Source organism: Schistocerca cancellata, chromosome 3, assembly GCF_023864275.1.
Source record: "Schistocerca cancellata isolate TAMUIC-IGC-003103 chromosome 3, iqSchCanc2.1, whole genome shotgun sequence".
Taxonomy (NCBI): Eukaryota; Metazoa; Arthropoda; class Insecta; order Orthoptera; family Acrididae; genus Schistocerca; species Schistocerca cancellata.
The window spans coordinates 741,683,942-741,704,471 of NC_064628.1; the positions used below are offsets into that span (position 1 = coordinate 741,683,942).

The following is a 20,530-nucleotide window of genomic DNA, read 5'->3' on the forward strand; positions in this document are numbered from 1 at the left end:
TTCTCCCAGTTGAATTTATTATGAATCTGTAACCCCAAGAATTTAACACTATCAACTTCCTGCATATGTCTGTCATCATATTTTAGGTCTATGCTGGTGGGAAATCTCTTTAAAAGTTCTGAACAGCATGTAGTGTGTTTTTTCAAAGTTTAGTGACAAGGAATTGAAGCACTTGGAAGCAGTCAAAGGTTTTGAGAAATTCAATTTATACCACATTACACACCATGATGACCATAATGGTGCTAAATATATTGCAGGTCAGAAAGATGCAAGTCCATCAAACTGTTAATTTGTCATGTTCAATGAACGTCAGTTTTAGAAACAGAAACTCTTATGTCTCCATTTTTAGTTACAAGCTGTTAAGTAGATGCAGCATAAGACATTTGGCAGCACTGTTGCCAGTGTGGAAGCCAAGCTCCTTGCTGCCAGCAATTTAGTCACTGTCAGTTGAACAATCATGGGGAACAATAGTGGTCTGAGAGTCATCTCCTTGAATGAGTATCTATTTGATGATAGTGACCTGGAATATAGTCCTAATGAGAACTCAGAGTCACCAGAAAGCAATTTAGATACTGGAAACATGACATTGGAGGCAATTAAAAATACTAGCACAGATAATATTGAATCCTCTACTTCATTTGAAAATGAAAATGAGCCTTCTACAACGGATACCATTTATGGATGTGAAAGACTCATAAATCCTTTCAAACCGAAGTGGTTCATTCACAAGTAGTTGAAAATTGCAGATAAGAACAACTGTAAATTTTGGACCAAACAATTATGATTTATAGAAATATATTTACATGTTATGCAGGACTATTTACGAGGGCGGTTCAGAAAGTAACCTCCGATCGGTCACAGTGCGGGTTGTGGGGGGAGTAGCGACGCCATCTGTGCGTTCACGCTCTCAACAGGTCAGTCGGCATCAAGCCGTGGTCGAGTGAACGTCGTACCTGCGCTAGTTTAGTTTTTGTGGCAGTTTGAAATGTGTGCTGCAATAGAAAACCCCGCCAAATGTGAAGTGCGTGCTGTCATAAGGTTTTTTACAGCCAAAGGATATTCTGCAGCAGCTATTCATCGTGAGCTTTGTGCCGTGTACGGACTAAGAGTTATGAGTGAAGGAGTTGTCCGTGAATGGGTACGTTTATTTAAAAGTGGACGAGACAACGTTCATGATGAAGAGAGGAGTGGTAGACCATCATTGGTGACTGACGAACTCGTTCAGACAGTTGATGCAAAAGTTCGTGAAAATCGACGTTTCTCAATGTCGGAGTTGTCTACTGGTTTTCCACAGATTTCTAAGACTCTCTTGTACGAGATAGTGACAGCAAGATTGGGTTACCGTAAGTTCTGTGCACGATGGGTGCCCAAAATTCTTACCGACCACCACAAAACTCAAAGAATGGCCTCTGCATTAGACTTTCTGTCACGTTATGAGGACGAAGGAGAACCATTGTTAAACAGAATCGTGACCAGTGACGAAACCTGGATTAAGTACGTGAACCCTGAGACAAAAGAACAATCAAAGATGTGGGCACATTCAAATTCGCCTACCAAACCAAGAAAAGCCTCGCAAGATTTTTCTGCCAGAAAACTGATGGCAACGGTGTTTTGGGATGCCAAAGGGGTGTTGTTGGTTGAATTCATGGAATGTGGTATGACCATTAATCAAGACGTGTACTGTGAAACAATAAAAAAGTTACGACGGGCTATACAGAACAAACGCCGTGGTATGCTGACTTCCGGTATCGTTTTTTTGCACGATAACGCCCGTCCTCACTCTGCTCCCAGAACATCGGCCCTTCTTGAGTCCTTCAAGTGGGACGTTATCAACCATCCACCTTACAGCCCAGACCTGGCGCCAAGTGATTATCACCTCTTCATGCATTTGAAGAAATGGCTCGGGGCACAGCGGTTTGATGACGACGAAGAGCTCAAAGATGCGGTCACAGGCTGGCTCCAGGCACAAGCGGGTGATTTTTATGCAGAAGGAATTTCAAAGCTTGTGAAGAGATACGATAAGTGCCTCAATCGCTATGGAGACTATGTAGAAAAACAGTGCAAAGATGTAGTTGTAAGATGTATATATTAAAATATTTTTATTTAACTTGGTGTATTTTTTTAAATCAACCAGAGGTTACTTTCTGAACGGCCCTCGTATTTATTATTTTGTAATCTAATAGTTCACGTAAAGTCTATAAAGGTTACAAAGGGACTACTGTAGGTCCACATGTCTGGATAGAAGATTTCCACTGCAGATGTCAGTGTGCACAAAAGCCCTCCATAGATCTAAAATATGATCTTCAAATACTTCAGTGATCTAGATGGTCATAAACAATAAGATGCTTACATTCAGAGTTGTATCAAACAGCAGCAGTTGTGGTAGTCCACTGTTAAAAAATAAAAGCACAAGCTTCTGTGGAAATAATTACCATATTTGTATGAATCTAACACTCAGATGTATTTGTACGGATGTAATATTTAAAACTGTAGTGTGCATTAGATTCAGTGGTGCATTAATATCTTATATATACTGTTACAACCTTGAGTAGTAATGCTGTTTAATGGTTCTTAATAATAATAATAATAATAATAATAATAATTTATTATTTTTACTTTTACTATTATTATTATTATTTTTGTTACAGTCAATTGGGGCATATTTTGTAATTACCATAGTCATGAAATAAGACTATTAATTAAAATTTCATTATACCATCAAAACTGATTGTTCAATATTATGATTACTTTGACATGAGCCAGAGAATCATATGTCACAATCTAGAGCTGTCTTAATAAAAATAATCCAACTTCACATGTTCAGAGTCATCGTCTTTACAGCTGGATGCCAAACAGAAGGAAACTACCTACCACTATTACGTCAAATGTGATAGCGGCCAAGTTAAGGTATGCATGAAAGCATTTCATGCTCTTTGTGGAATAAAGTGAGGAAGACAGGATTGTAAAATAACACATTTGGATGATTCCCTGAAGGATGGCAGAGGAAAGCATGCTCCTGGACACAAGAAACCTGATTATGTTCACCAGAAGATGCATGATTTTATTGACAATAATCCCACTCAGGAGAGTCATTATTGTTACTCCAAAGGTATAAGTGAAATATATGTCTTCTCAACTGACTGTCCCTCTATTACATAGAGACTTCACCGTTCTGTATCATCAGTTACAAAAAGATGTAAAATATTGTTCGTTTATGATGAATTCCAGCATGATTTTAATTTGAAATTTGGTGAGTCAAAAATAGATATTTGTAAAGACTGCACTAAAATGAATCCACAGTATAATGCAGTGTCTACTGGGCAAGCTAAAGCTGCTGTCGTGTTGAAAAAAATTGCACTGTTAGAAGTTGAACATTTCTACACATATTTGCTCAAGTGAAGGTGGTGTCCAAGAAAGGTCTTTCAGTACATAGGATTTTTCTGATTATCAAAAAATTTTACCTCTTCTGGTAACAAGCATTGGGAGAGAATACTATAAAAAAACTATAGCTGCATATTCTAGGTGCATGTAGCCCAGCTTCCAATGGTAAAACAATATTTATGTCCTCTGAAACAACTAATGGAAAATTACCATATGAAGTTATTAGCTGTCTGAAATGGTACTTTGCAAGCAAAGCTGATCATTCTGCCAAAGAGCTACATGTTTTCATGGGCAAATGTGTGTATCACACAGAAAAAACAGAAATGTGTTTGCATTCTGGATGCATGTTTCTCAGGTTCATTTTCAGAAACTTTATCTGTTCTAACCCATCCCAGAACACTCTTTCATGACACTTGACAGAATTTTTGGCACTGCTGACAAAAAATGAGCGACCAATAAAGTCTCAGTTCCTTGCACATTGGTCAAACTGATCAGAGATTCACTGCATGAGAATACCATTGATGTTGCTTGTGTCAAACAATCACTAACTGACCATGGGGAAAGTGAACTGCCCTCCACTTGTTGAAGTTTCTAACTTCAAAGATGCCTGTGAGAATGTTGTGTTAAGGAGCCTTTCTGAATTGTGGTAGCCTCTCGTGTTGCCTTTTATCGTTGCCAAAAACAACCGAATCAATCCTATCATGCTTCGGCTGCTGAACTTCACGGCCTCAGTAGAAAGTGTCAATTTGTTACTGAAGTTCACAAAGAATCCTACACCAATTCCGTGGTACGGGATGCTATTATCCGATCGGCACCCGACAAAGAAGCAACGTGCCCTTCAGTTGGCAAATCTGACTCTAGATGAAGTCCTATCCACCGCTCAGTCTTTTGAAATTTTTCGTGCCGCTGGAGCGCAAATAGAGGCATGGGGCAACGTCAGGGAAATAAAATCTCTGTGCGATGTTGACGAAGCGTGTTGCGTGTCCCCACCGGCCGACGTGGCCACAGTACGCTCCCAAGCGCAGCCTTGGCTTAACCATAAACAAATCTCTAAGAAACTGCAGCAAAACCCATGACAACTTCCTTCATGTCCACAGTGTTTTACAAAACATTCACGAGATGATTATCCGCAATGTTGGACCGTGTGTCACAAAAAAAAAAAAAAAAAAAAAAAAAAAAAAAAAAAAAAAAAAAATGTGTCATCCATTTGCAAATCCGACCGCATGCATGATGTTCATGAACATGACTCTGATTCTGTGTTGTCTGTCAACTGTACTTCTTCCCTTTCAGGGAAGTTATTCCTCACTGTCCAAATACTTGGTCGAGATGTTCGCTTGCAGGTGGATACTGGTTCTGCTGCCACTATCATCAATTCTTAGACGTATCTTCAGTTGGGTTCTCCAATCCTGTCACCTGTCACTAGGCAGTTACGGACTTACAATAAACAGAAGATTTCTCTCTTGGGACAATTTGATGCTGAGGTATCTTAAAAATCTGTCATTCACACTGTTTCCATATTTGTGGCCAACCATAGTAACGCGGAGAATCTTTTTGGTTTTGATGCCTTTCGCGTTTTTGGGTTCTCCATAGATGACTCTGTCAATATTGTCTCTGATGCTATTCCTTATGCTCAATTGGATTCCTTGTCAATGACATATTCGTCCCTTTTTTCTCCTGGGTTAGGCCGTGCAAACGACTTTGAAGCTCATATCACGCTCAAACCCACTGCTCGGCCTAAGTTTTTTCGGGCTCGGCCCATTCCTGTGGCCCTTCGTGATCAGGTCAAATTGGAGCTGGATCGTCTACTGCTTCAGGGGTCTTGCTTCCTGTCACTTCCAGTGAGTGGTCCTCTCCTGTCGTTGTCGTTGCTAAGCCAAATGGTGATATTCGTCTCTTTGGTGATTTCAAAGCCACTGTAAATGCTCAATGCCTTATTGGCACTTACGCTATGCCTCAACCTGAAGAATTGTTCACTAAACTTGCTGGAGGCCAGTATTTTTCTAAACTTGTCCTGTCAGAAGCTTATCATCAACTTCCTCTCGACGCTGCTTCCTGGCAGTTTCTGGTCCTTAACATGCCTTTCGGCCTCTGTCAATACCGATTGCCATTCAGAGTTGCCAGCGCCCCTGCTCTCTTTCAGCGATTCTTGGAACAATTATTGCTCACTGTCCCTGGGTGTATAAATTACCAGGACGACATTGTTGTCACTGGCTCCACCACCACTGACGAACATCTTCAAAATCTCCGCACACTTTTTCATGTCTTACAGACTGTTGGTCTTAAGTGTAATCTTCAGAAATCAAAATTTTTTCAGGTATCTATCACCTACTTGGGGTTTCAACTCTCTCGGGATGGTATTCGTCTGCTTCAGCAAACTGTCGCTGCAATCGATGCCCTTCCTTGCCCTACATCTATTAAGGAACTGCAGGCCTTCTTGGGGAAAATAGCATACTATCACAAGTTTTTACTGTCTGCTGCTTCGGTGGCTCTGCCATTGCATCGCCTGTTGCATAAAAACGTGCCTTTTCTCTGGTCCGCGTCGTGATGTGGCTTTCTAGAAATTGAAGACTGTTGAAACAGGCCCCATGCCTGGTTACTTATCGACCTGGCCAACATCTTGTTCTTGCCATGGACGCCTCTCAATGCGGGGTTGGTGCAGTCCTTGCGCACCGTTTTTCTGACGGTTCTGAACAACCCATTGCTTATGCCTCCAAAACGCACAGGGATGCCCAACAAAAGTATTCTCAAATTGAAAAAGAAGCTTTGGCCATTATTTATGTTCTTCATAAGTTTGGTGTTTTTCTCTATGGATCCAAATTTCATCTTGTTACGGATCACCAACCACTTGTTTCCTTGTTTCATCCACCAATGTCACTTCCCGACAAGGCTGCACAACGCCTCCAGCGTTGGGCTCTTTACTTGTCTTGTTTCAATTATGAGATTCATTTCTGGCCGACGGCTCAATATGCAAATGCTGATGCACTGTCTCGCCTTCCCATGGGTCCTGATCTGGCATTCGATAGGGACAAACTTTTGTGTTTCCACCTGGATGTTGCTGAGCAGCGGGTTGGCGGCTGCTTGGGTTCTGACCCTACCGTCTCCCGGGTTTTACGCTGTATTCAGAAGGGTTGGCCAGATCGTCCATCCGCTAAGACTTCTGATCCATTGCGGAACTACTATGCTTTGCGTTACCACCTCACGGCTAGGGATGGTGTTATCCTCCTTTCCACTGACAATGCTTCGCCGCGTGCTGTGGTACCTGCTTCTTTGCATGCTTCGGTCTTGCGCCTCCTTCACCAAGGGCACTGGGGTGTCTCTCGCACAAAATCTCTGGCGCACTGTCATGTGTACTGGCCCGACATCAACTCTGAAATCGCACACATGGTCACTGCCTGTGCGGCCGTTGTGCATCACAGGCAGCCATCCCAAAGTCATCTTTGTCACCATAGCCTTCACCTGAGAAGCCCTGGCTGACTTCGCGGGACCTTCTTTAGGTACTTATTGGCTTCTTGTTATTGACGCCTACTCTAACTTTCCTTTCATTGTCTGTTGCATCGCCTACCACCGCGGCAACCACCAATGCTCTAGCTCGCATTTTCTCTTTGGAAGGCCTTCCCTCTACTATTGTTATTGATAATGGTCCGCAATTTGCCTCTTCCGATTTTGCAGATTTTTGTGCCCGTCACGGCGTCATGCATGTCACGGCCCCTCCGTTCCATCCACAGCCAAACGGTGAGGGTGAACGACTGGTCCGCACATTTAAGGCTCAGATGAGGAAACTCCTGACTTCTTCTGCTGATGATACACTTCTCCAATTTCTGACTTCTTATCGTTTCACCCCCATGGGCAACCACAGCCCGGCTGAGCTCTTACATGGCCAACAGCCCCACACGCTACTTCATCTTCTACGGCCTTCCACCTCATGGCCGCAGGTGCCTTTCGCTTGGCCAGTTCACCGCCAACGACCTTGTGTGGGTACAGGGATATGGCAGGCGGCCAAAATGGAGTCCTGCCCGCAGCTTATGACACTGTGGGCAACGCCTGTGTGAAATCCAGATGGACACGGGTGTTGCAGTGCGTCATTCGGACTAGCTTCAGCCTCGTGTGCCGGCAACGCCTGTTCTGGATGCCGCTACACTACCTTCGGCTCTACCTGATGCTCGGGATACTGGAATCTCTCATTACTCATAACACAGTCCTCTCACTACCATATCAGTGCCAGCACAAGAACCGATGCCACCAGGAGATGTGCCCATGCAGGAACCGGATGACCATCATCTGTTGGAGCAACTCTACTCGCCTCCTTCTCCTACAGACGCGGACACATCGTCCATGTCTCCTGTTATAACAACCGGACTTGCCACAACGGGCAGATTGGTGCACGGGGCCCCAGCAGATTCGACCCCCACGTCTCCTGTCATCTCGACCCGTTATCATCAGGGACACTTCTGTCCGTACGGGAAGCCTCCTCCTCGAGACCTTATGGCCAGTCAAACAACACCTATGGATGTTAACAATCTACAGGCCACCTCCATCAAGATCTGTAAAAAAAATTCAAATGGGGGAAAAGAGTTGTGACTTGCCGATCTTTCAAAGTGCCGCCGCACAGTTAGATCTTTCAAAGTGCCGCCGCACAGTTACACGCGTCCTCTACATGCGGTGCTGTCTGTCAGCCATGCAGCAGCTGCACCACCTAAGTGGCTGGCCAGCCAGCCAGCGGCTGCTAGACTTGGACTCAGTTATGATTTGACTGTTAAAGTGTACACACATCTTACTCTGTTTACTTGATCTGTGACTTTCATGTATTGCATCTTCCTTGAAATATATTTGTTCAACTTGAACTTATTACACATTTGAATAGCATATATTTTTAAGTAGAGTGGTAGTGCCTGAAAAATCACTCTCATGATCTGTGAGAAGTAGGTACTTTAACTTGAGGAAAATTGTAATCATGTAGATATTGCAATGAATAAAAAACAGAATACTCTGTTACTGCTGGTGCATACATCTGACAACCACAGCAACAACACAGAACACACATAGCAGACAACAGTGATCTGATGCTACACTGACCCCTTGTTGGAAGCAGAGCATCATTGAGAAAACATTCAGGAAAGTGCATGTGATGTCCAGATAGAGTTGTGTGCACTGGTTGCAGTTCAGTTCTATGTCAGGCAGTTGTTGCACCTGTGGCTGTTCTTGTAGTGCTGGTACTAGAAAATGAGGTTGTCTTCATTGTGCTTTAGCTGGTAATGCATCCTGGAAGATGCAATCAAGAGAAACAGTTTGTTTTTGCCATTCACTGCAATGTCCAGTGTCCACACACCTCTTAAAACATTGTGGGGTCCAGCATAAGGAAGTTGTAATGAAGATTGAATGTTATCCATACATAGCATTATGTGGGAGCAACAAACCAAATTGTTATGTACACAACTGAGTGGTATGCCATATCTGGAAGCTTTGCAAGGACAAATGCGAGCAGTGTGGTCCCTTATGTGATGTATGAAGTTTGGTTGGTTTTGAGTGGATGACGTCAGAGAATTTGCATCAATAAATTCTCATGGGAGATGTAATGCTTCTCCATGAACAAGTTCTGTCGATGATGAATTTATGTTTGGCTTACACATGTTCTGCAGACCAAGGAAAACTATCAGAAGAGCGATTGTCCAGTTAGGGTTGTGACTCATGAGTGCCGCTCTAAGGGAATAGTGCCATCATTTGATCATGCCATTACTTGCCAGATGATTGCTGGTTGTTTTATGGTGCATGTACGTGCAGAACTTTGTGAGCTGGGTGAATAAATCAGACTGAGATTGTTGGCAGTAATATGCAATGGGCAACCAAAACTAGGTAATCATGCCAACACAAAAGTGGAGGCTAATGTTCCTGAATAAATATTGTCTACCAGCACTGCTTTGGGCCAGCAAGTAAACCGAGCAATCACAGTAAGCAAGTGGTGTTGGTCATTCAGTGGAGGTAATGGTCTTACAACATTCATATGCGTGTGAATGAAATGTTCAGTTGTATCGCAGAAATCGCTGACTGACACATGCATGTGGCGAGACACTTTGCCACATAGACATTGCAAACTTGTGTGTGTCCACTCACGTCAATCTTTTTCCATTCCAGGCCAGACAAACCACTTCAACTCCTGGCAAAATGTTGGACAGGCCCCAGGGTGACACAATTTTTGTAAGCTGCCGATGACTTGTTAATGAAATGTAGCTAGTAGCAAAGTATGATATCTTCCGTGAGAGACATTGCAATAAAGCTTGAAATCTTCAACAGGAATGTTGAAGAGCTGCAACTGTAACACAGATGTAGCTTTGTTTAGGAAATTCTGGAGCTCCTGATCATCTTGTGCCTGCGTGAGTTTTGTGAAATCAGTCGGACTTGTCACACTGTTTATGCATGAGGGCAATCAGGAACTACATTATCAATTCTGGAAATGTGCTTGATGTTGGTGCTAAATTGAGCTATAAATTCTAGTTGGTTATACTGACAAGATGAGCAGTTGTTGCTGTTCTTCTTGAACATGTAAGTTAATGCTCATGAGCTGTGTAGATGGTAAATTCCCATGCTCCTATCTGCGGCCATAAGTACTTGACTGCTTCATACACAGCAACAAGTATGTGGTCATAGGCACTCCACTTTTTCTATGATGGTGACAGTTGGCAAAAACAGTAAGCAAGTGGTTGCAATGGGCCATGTGGCAAGTGTTGGAACACTGAACCAATAGTCATCTGCCTTGCACCCATCATTAACACTCAGGTTGCATCAGGCTTGGGGTATGCGAGAAGTGCAGTGTTCACCATACTCTGTTTTGCACCATCAAAAGTGGAGCATATCACATCAGTCCACTGAACAGGAGTATTGGCTATAACCTCTGGGCCAGCAAAAGATGCAGTTAATGGTTCCTGTAGTTCTGCTGAGCATGTATATAGTGGTGATAGAAATTCAGTATTCCTAGGAACTGGTGTAATTTTTTAATAGTGTTTATCTCCGGTGTCTGCAAGGTGGCTTCAGACTTTTCTGATGGTGGTAGGGAGCCTGCTGAAGATGACTGATGGCCAAAGAAAGTAATCTCAGATTGCAGGAACACACATTTAGCTGTGTTCAAGACCACACCATATTGCTTTAAGCACTTGAACACTTCAATAAGATGTTGTTGGTGTTGTTCCTTGGTGACCAAAAATAGAAAAATATCATCAGGGTAAGTAAAACAAAATGGCAGACCTTGCAGAACTGAATCATAAAATCATTACCATGTCTGAGCAGCATTCTGTAAGTCAAAGGCCATGTACATGCTCTCAGCTAACCCAAATGGAGTGATAAATGTTGTTTTTGGCACGACTTCCTCTGCTACTGGGGTCTGGGTATAGGGTTTGGCACAATCAAGTGCAATTAATGTGGTTGCACCATGCAATGTGTAATTGTAGTCCCACAAAAATGTCGCCAGGTAGTGGTCTGGCACAATTCTGGCATTAAGTGCATGATAACCTCCACATAGATGCCATGCTACACTTCTTAGGTACCAGGTGCAGCTGGCCGCTTGATGGTTGGATAATAGCTAAGCATGGTGTCAAGCTCAGCTTTAGTGATAGCCAGATGATCAAGTGCCAAACTTCTAGATCTGCATGTTCCATCAATAGTTTTAATATGATTCACTGTGTTATGTAGCACTTGCCTGAGTGCCTGGAGGTCTAGTCATAGCTGTGAATTGCTGTAACAGAGTGGTGTACTTAAAATCGCTTGCTTGTGTTAACTTGGCACTGTACACTGCAAACTGTGGTGGAATCCTGTAGTAATCAGGCTGGTAATGCTGTCAATAAGCTGAGTGTTTGCCACACCTGGCAATTGATGGTAATAAGTCAGAAGATCAGTGCCTATTATTGCTTCTGAGAAATCGGCAATGGTGAAGTCCTATACGAAGTGGTGACACACTACGTAAGCCAATGCTTTTTGATGGGTTCCATTTTGTCAGTATGGAACAGCTGCTGACAAAAAAAAATGCCATCGGTGGTCTGCCGTGATGCAGTGAGGTTTGTGGCCATATACTTAAATCAGAACAGTGTCCACCAAATATTTTTATACTGATTTCCTGCCACTGATAAGCAAGTGCTGTAATATTGACAGGCAGTCAGCTCTACCTACCACCAACTGCCACTGGCAATTGGGAAGGGACACAGCACAGTACACTTTTGTGCCTGCTTTCCCAACTTTTGATGGCACCAGCATAGAAGATGCTCTGAATTCTACAGTATTTCCCTCTATCATTGTCAGTACTGCTTTGAAAAACAGCTTGTTGATTTGTGTACTCAATAACACTCTAGAGAGTTGTAATCAGCATGCGAGACTGCCACTGTCATTGTTGTACTGCTGCACGGCTCTGCTTCTGTGCTAACCTGAGTAGGAATGATGGCTTCTTAAATTCTGTAAATGAGCTCTGTACCACTGTTCAATGGCATCTCTGTTTCGAGTCTACTGTCACCCTGACGTGTGATGGTGGGCAGCGGCTCCAAATGGTTTGCAGCAAATTATTTGGAACAGTATTGATATCCATCTTGCTCATTAAGTCCATATAGTTCTGTGACAGCTTGTGATCTCCAGTATCCTTCTGCATCAGCCTTTGATGAGTTCTGTCTTCCTGTCAGACTGTGACTCATCAAACTAATTCGGTCTTGAGCTTGTCATAAGCATTTGCTATCAGTGGCACAGTTATGACATCCTGTACTTCTGTGGTAAAGTGGTGATGCTGGCATGGTAAAAACTCATTTCAACTTGTGCTAACCACAGTACAGGGTTATGGGGCCAGAATGGTTGTAATTGCACAGCTAATCTTGATACAGTTGGTTTGTGAGTGATCTGGTATCTTTTTTTCAAATTATGGTTGCTGCTCAGGTCTTGTTGGCTTAAATATTATGCAGGATCTCCACTTATTGTGTGCAGTTAGAATTAGGGCTATTCATACTTTGAGTAGCAAGTATTTATTATGCCGAGTGGTAGTGCTTGAAAAATCGTTCTCATGGTCCATGAAAAGTAGGAGCTTTATTTAACAGAATAAACACACTCAGCTCTGAGCAATGAATGGATTAGGAGACATTATACTTGAAACCATCCCTCTCCTGTAACTTAACAACTTTTGGTCCTGAGGGCTTCAGTTTGCTAGAAACCATTTGTTAATGTGTTTGAAAATCTCTTTAAACAGTATTTCTAAGATTAAACTTGAATTGCTGTGTATCATAATGTTTGTATCATCTGAAAACAGAACAGACTTTACATCTGGTAATGTTAAAGATGGAAGATAATTTATACACAAAAGAAACAGTAAGGACTCTCAATTGGAACCCTGTGGGATGCCTCATGTCATTAGTTTATGGTTGGATGATGCCTAAAAGCTTAATACATGTCTCTTTCTTAAATGACACCCTTTGTTTCCTGACAGAGTTAGAGGATTTGAACAATCTGTGGCATTTCCTATTACTTCATAATATTCTAATTTACTTAAAAGGATGTTGTTATTTACACAGTTAAATGGCACTGAAAGACAATCATCTATTCATTATTATCTAATGAATTATGTAAATTCTCACAGCATTTGTAGAAAGCCTTCTCAATATCAGAATCCTTTATAAATACAAACTGTGAGTTTGACGATATATTGTTTGCTGTCATACAGTTAAGAAGCTGTTACCTTTTCTAAAATTTTCTAGAATGCTGGCAAAAGTGAAACTGGATGGAAATTTGATGGGGTTCTTTATCTTCATTTTTAAACAAAGGATTAACTACAGTGTATTTCAACAATTCAGGAAGTGATCCACGGATAAACTACAGAATATGTTTCTAATCTCAGAAGCACACTCTTTAATTAACATTGTGTATATTTTATCACAACCACTAGATTACGTCTACTCATGTAATGAAGGTCATGGTCATATTTTGTAGTGACTGGTCTGAGATACTCCATGGCAACATGCATTGAACCTGAAAACCCCATTTTTTCAGTAACAGTTATGAAATGCTAGCTAAAAAGTTTTGCAATGGTACACTCACCTGTTACCAATGATGCCATTTACTCTTATGCTATCTGCCCTTCTTCATGTCTAGTTCTACCAGTCTCCTCATTCCCTGTATCCGATATTGTCTATATTGTGTTCCCTGATGTGATTATCCTCTTCTGTAGCATATTTGCTTTGATCACCGTATTATTGTCTTTAATATTTTGCAACATGTCTGGTAGTGTGCTGTAGCATTTCCCTTTTCCTATGCAGCAGAATTGATCTTAAAAAATAATAAAAAAAAAAAACATTTTGAACACTCATATGACACAAGACATAAAAGAGAACTTTATGCTCACCTCTCATCGCTTAAAACTGCGTGCTCAGACTCCTCAGTATATAGCCATGAAAATTGACAACACAATAAAAGGGTGTGACATAATGAATATGAAGACAAATATTATAAAAAGCAAGTTGCATTATTTTCTAATTGAACAATGCTACTACTCTGTGGAAGATTTCATGAAGGACGAAGTGATACTTTGAGCTGGATCCCTAAAATAGAATAAAAAATTATGACAGTTATAGTAGATGCAAATACTGTAAGTTTGACAAATTTCAAATACGTAAACTCTCCACAAAGTGTTATTTTAAGTGTGCCAAAATTTTAAATAAGCATATTGTAACCTTGACACGTCTCCTGTACATCAGACATATGTTCTGAAATTGTGCACGTTATGAGATGAATAAAACACATTTCACATTTCAGAGCAGCTTCTGACTGACAGATAGAGCTTACTTTTTATTTTACAAGATACCTTTATTCCTTGAGTAATCTTTGGCTTCATTAATCCTTGGCTTCTTTGTAGAATTTAGTCTAATCTGGGGTAGTTTTGGGGGGAAACAGTTTTAAATTAGTTAAGTACTCTATTAATAAAAGTGTTGTATTTTTCATTTGGACCATGAGCTCTGTGTACATCACTCCAGTTTATCCCTAAAATAATCCCTCTCTGGCTTACTGATGATCCCCTTGAATTCTGGTTTAATAGATTTTATATCCTGTTCAGTATCAACATTTAACAAAAGGAACTGTGTGTCAAGGTCCGAGAGGCCATTGATTATTGGTTTTGTAATATAATTTTGTTCATTAGACCTGTCTATAAAGGTATTATCAATGGCTGTTTATGAGCAATCCATTAGCCTAGGTCGGAAGTTTGAAATGGGAATTAAGTTGAATTATAGTGTTACTTAGTAGCAAATTCTAACTGGAAGATTTTTTTAAAGAAAATCTACATTAAAATTACTAAAAACCACTATTTCTTTGTTTTTTGTTTTTAAAGAAGCCAGTAGAACTTCAAGGCAGTTTGTGAACAGATTAAAGTTATTTGTAGGTGTTCAGTACACACTTACTATTATGAAGGATGCATTATGAAATTCTTCTGTTGCACATTATTATGAAATTCTTCTGTTGCACATCCCCCCCATGAACCATGGACCTTGCCGCTGGTGGGGAGGCTTGCGTGCCTCAGCAATACAGATAGCCGTACCGTAGGTGCAACCACAACGGAGGGGTATCTGTTGAGAGGCCAGATAAACGTGTGGTTCTTGAAGAGGGGTAGCTGCCTTTTCAGTAGTTGCAAGGGCAACAGTCTGGATGATTGACTGATTGGGCCTTGTAACACTAACCAAAACAGCCTTGCTGTGCTGGTACTGCGAACGGCTGAAAGCAAGGGGAAACTACGGCCGTAATTTTTCCCGAGGGCATGCAGCTTTACTGTATGGTTAAATGATGATGCGTCCTCTTGGGTAAAATATTCCGGAGGTAAAATAGTCCCCCATTCTGATCTCCGGGTGGGGACTACTCAAGAGGACGCTGTTATCAGGAGAAAGAAAACTGGCGTTCTACAGATCAGAGCGTGGAATGTCAGATCCCTTAATCGGGCAGGTGGGTTAGAAAATTTAAAAAGGGAAATGGATAGGTTAAAGTTACATATAGTGGGACTTAGTGAAGTTTGGTGCCAGTAGGTTCAAATGGCTCTGAGCACTATGGGACTCAACATCTTATGTAATAAGTCCCCTAGAACTTAGAACTACTTAAACCTAACTAACCTAAGGATATCACACACACCCATGCCCGAGGCAGGATTCGAACCTGCGACCGTAGCAGCCCCGCGGTTCCGGACTGCAGCGCCAGAACCGCACGGCCACCGCGGCTGGCTGGTGGCAGTAGGAACAAGACTTCTGGTCAGGTGACTACAGGGTTATAAACACAAAATCAAATAGTGGTAATGCAGGAGTAGGTTTAATAATGAATAGGAAAATAGGAATGCGGGTAAGCTACTACAAACAGCATAGTGTACGCATTATTGTGGCCAAGATAGATACGAAGCCCACGCCTACTACAGCAGTACAAGTTTATATGCCAACCAGCTCTGCAGATGACGAAGAAATTGAAGAAATGTATGGTGAAATAAAAGAAATTATTCAGATAGTGAAGGGTGACAAAAATTTAATAGTCATGGGTGACTGGAATTCGGTAGTAGGAAAAGGGAGAGAAAGAAACGTAGTAGGTGAATATGCATTGGGGCTAAGAAATGAAACAGGAGGCCGCCTGGTAGAATTTTGCACAGAGCACAACTTAATCATAGCTAACACTTGGTTCAAGAATCATAAAAGAAGGCTGTATACATGGAAGAATCCTGGAGATACTAAAAGGTTTCAGATAGATTATATAATGGTAAGACAGAGATTTAGGAACCAGGTTTTAAATAGTAAGACATTTCCAGGGGCAGATGTGGACTCTGACCACAATCTATTGGTTATGACCTGTAGATTAAAACTGAAGAAACTGAAAAAAAGGTGGGAATTTAAGGAGATGGGACCTGGATAAACTGACTAAACCAGACGTTGTACAGAGTTTCAGGGAGAGCATAAGGGAACAATCGACAGGAATGGGGGAAAGAAATACAGTAGAAGAAGAATGGGTAGCTTTGAGGGATGAAGTAGTGAAGGCAGCAGAGGATCAAGTAGGTAAAGAGATGAGGGCTAGTAGAAATCCTTGGGTAACAGAAAATATATTGAATTTAATTGATGAAAGGAGAAAATATAAAAATGCAGTAAATGAAGCAGGCAGAAAGGAATACAAACGTCTCAAAAATGAGATCGACAGGAAGTAGAAAATGGCTAAGCATGGATGGCTAGAGGACAAATGTAAGGATGTAGAGGCCTATCTCACTAGGGGTAAGATAGATACTGCCTACAGGAAAATTAAAGAGACCTTTGGAGATTAGAGAACGACTTGCATGAACATCAAGAGCTCAGATGGAAACCCAGTTCTAAGCAAAGAACGGAAAGCAGAAAGGTGGAAGGAGTATATAGAGGGTCTATACAAGGGCGATGCACTTGAGGACAATATTATGGAAATGGAAGAGGATGTAGATGAAGATGAAATGGGAGATACGATACTGCGTGAAGAGTTTGACAGAACACTGAAAGACCTGAGTCAAAACAAGGCCCCCGGCGTAGACAACATTCCATTAGAACTACTGACAGCCTTGGGAGAGCCAGCCCTGACAAAACTCTACCATCTGGTGAGCAACATGTATGAGACAGGTGAAATACCCTCAGACTTCAAGAAGAATATAATAATTCCAATCCCAAAGAAAGCAGGTGTTGACAGATGTGAAAATTACTGAACTATCAGTTTAATAAGTCACAGCTGCAAAATACTAACACAAATTCTTTACAGACGAATGGAAAAACTAGTAGAGGCTGACATCGGGGAAGATCAGTTTGGATTCTGTAGAAATGTTGGAACACGTGAGCAATACTGACCCTACGACTTATCTTAGGAGAAAGTTTAAGGAAAGGCAAACCTATATTTCTGGCATTTGTAGACATAGAGAAAGCTTTTGACAATTTTGACTGGAATACTCTCTTTCAAATTCTGAAGGTGGCAGGGGTAAAATCCAGGGAGCGAAAGGCTATTTACAATTTGTACAGAAACCAGATGGCCGTTATAAGAGTCGAGAGACATGAAAGGGAAGCAGTGGTTGGGAAGGGAGTGAGACAAGGTTGTAGTCTCTCCCCGATTTTATTCAATCTGTATATTGAGCAAGCAGTGAAGGAAACAAAAGAAAAATTCAGAGTAGGTATTAAAATCCATGGAGAAGAAATAAAAACTTTCAGGTTCGCCGATGACATTGTAATTCTGTTAGAGACAGCAAAGGACTTGGAAGAGCAGTTGAATGGAATGGATAGTGTCTTGAAAGGAGGATATAAGATGAACATCAACAAAAGCAAAATGAGGAAATGGAATGTAGTCGAATTAAGTCGGGTGATGCTGAGGGAATTAGATTAGGAAATGAGACACTTAAAGTAGTAAAGGAGTTTTGCTATTTGGGGAGCAAAATAACTGATGATGGTCGAAGTAGAGAGGATATAAAATATAGACTGGCAATAGCAAGGAAAGCGTTTCTGAAAAAAAGAAATTTGTTAACATTGAGTATAGATTTAAGTGTCTGATGATGATGATGATGATGTTTGGTTTGTGGGGCGCTCAACAGCGTGGTTATCAGCGCCCGTACAATTACCCAATCTTTGCTCAGTCAATTGCGCCACTTTCCTGGATGATGATGAAATGATGAGGACAAAACAAACACCCAGTCATCTCGAGGCAGGTGAAAATCCCTGACCCTGCCGGGAATCGAACCCGGGACCCCGTGCTCGGGAAGCGAGAACGCTACCGCGAGACCACAAGCGGCGGACATTTAAGTGTCAGGAAGTCATTTCTGAAAGTATTTGTATGGAGTGTAGCCATGTATGGATGTGAAACATGGACGATAAATAGTTTAGACAAGAAGAGTAGAAGCTTTTGAAATGTGGTGCTACAGAAGAATGCTGAAGATTAGATGGGTAGATCACATAACTAATGAAGAAGTACTGAATAGGATTGGGGAGAAGAGAAGTTTGTGGCACAACTTGACTAGAAGAAGGGATCGGTTGGTAGGACATGTTCTGAGGCATCAAGGGATTACCAGTTTAGTATTGGAGGGCAGTGTGGAGGGTAAAAAACGTAGAGGGAGACCAAGAGATGAATAACTACACTAAACAGATTCAGAAGGCTTAAACGAGTGATATGACTTAAAACGGGTGGGTATTATCTTGCTGAAATGTAAGCTCAGGGTGGCTCGCCATCTAGAGCAACAAAACGGGGTGTGGAATAATCCTACCGTTGTGTGGTAAGGAGGGCAGCGTGGAGGGTAAAAATCGTAGAGGGAGACCAAGAGATGAATACACTAAGCAGATTCACAAGGATGTAGGTTGCGGTAGGTACTGGGAGATGAAGAAGCTTGCACAGGATAGGGTAGCATGGAGAGCTGCATCAAACCAGTCTCAGGACTGAAGACCACAACAACAACAACAACAACAACTGTTGCACATGTTTCCATAGACTGCTAGATGCAAAATTTATGAATGCCGATGCTCATAAATTTATGAAACATCCTGATGACTGTGGAAACTCCTTCTTTCTCCATTTCTGCTCTACAAAAGTGAGATACTAACCTAAACTCAGTAACACTTAAAACATCTATACCAGTGGTCGCTTGATGCTCAGACAAGCAGATTAATTCAACTGGGTTTGATGACTGTAAGTTGTCAGGGCAATTAATTAGTGCATTAATATTATTTTCAGTCACGCTGATAGAATTAAAACTGGATGGAAATAAAACTTTGCTGATTGCTAAAATTTTTTGTTGCTGATACAATGTGGCAAAATTATGTTATTTCATTTCTTCCTCAACTGAAGTTTTCTTTCAATCCAAACCTCTCATTAAACTTGATTTCTTTCTATCCTCCATACCTTAAAAAGGTGCTGTTCTGGACCCTGTATATACTGGTATTTTGTCACCCATAAGAGTGACTCCCCACATTAAACTTTTTGCCACTACATCCAGTCTGTTTATCCTTCCCTTTCCTGTTGAGATGAAGGCATGTCTTGTATAGCCCCTTCTACTGAGAGAATCAACAGGAACCACACCAATATGTGACCTTGCACCCAACATAAGCAACTGCTCCAACTCCAGATTAATTCTCCTGACAGAAGAGTTCAAATGGAGTTGGTCATGATATCCGAGAGCAGATAAAACTCAACCATTGGTATGCCTTGATGCTGATGCAGTCTTTGGCAGGTCACAGTCTGTACTGTAGTCAGGATCTCTGTTAGTACTGTCCCCTCCAGTACAACTACAATTTCTTCCTTGGGGAAGTCTTTGCAAAGTGATCCTAAATTCTCTGTCACCTGCTCCAACCAGCACTATGTTTAAAAAAATTAGAGGCCTGATATTCTAATCCTTGTTTGTCCTACAGAAGTTGGCCAACATCTCTAGCATTAGAACTACCCAATAACAAAACTTGCTCTGATTCACTTCCTTACATTGTCACTTTTCAATTTAGTACTGAAAGTTTCTTGTGTCCTGTCTACATCCACACCTGCTTGAGGCTCATTGTTTCTAACTGAAGTTACAGATAAAACTTATTTTTCACATCCACCACAAAGCTGTTGTATGAAGTTCTAGGCCTGTTTCTTTGGTTGCCTGCTGCCACTTCCCACCTTTCTTTAGTCTTCTACCTCCTTAAACTGTCCAGATCTTTCCTAGCCCTGTGTAATTCAACTCCAAGGACAGCAGTTTTACTTCTTGTTCCACTATCTTCCAGTCTCTACTACATATCCTACAAAACTACTGTAGAGCCTCGTTTACTTTCCCAGTTCCTACATCAGTACAGTCACCCCTATGGATGTAACTACAACATCCACCACACCAAAACAGACAACAATTTTATGGCAAGTCAGACACTTTTCACTCATGATCAGTATAATACTTTAGTAAGAATAAGTCATTTAAATTACTGATAAACAGGAAAACACATTTACAGCAATTAGGTCGATATGTAACTGAATTGAGCACTACTAGTGGAAAGTTTCCGAATCAGCAACCAAAAATTTCCACTATTTTTTGGAAATATGTGCTAAACAATAAAGTGATACTTTCAACTGAAACTACTCGAAAAAGAAGAAAAGTTGATGAGACGCTTTTGGTTTACTGTGTCAAAACATGAATGAAAATATGCCTGTATGATCTTTTTGGAAG

General features: G+C 41.3%; 1 protein-coding gene and 1 long non-coding RNA gene across 3 annotated transcripts in view; one reads left to right on the forward strand and one right to left on the reverse strand.

Moving 5' to 3' along the window:
- The window catches only part of LOC126175751 (uncharacterized), a 115,892-nt gene extending 101,962 nt beyond the window's left edge, over positions 1-13,930 (reverse strand). The window contains exons 1-2 of the long non-coding RNA XR_007535610.1: positions 13,739-13,930; positions 13,435-13,662 (exon numbers count right to left, since the gene is read on the reverse strand). This is a non-coding gene — a long non-coding RNA (uncharacterized LOC126175751). The remainder of the gene's footprint in view (positions 1-13,434; positions 13,663-13,738) is intronic.
- Positions 1-20,530, forward strand: part of LOC126175749 (sperm flagellar protein 1-like) — a 211,997-nt gene that overhangs the window by 143,813 nt on the left and 47,654 nt on the right. The window lies entirely within an intron of this gene.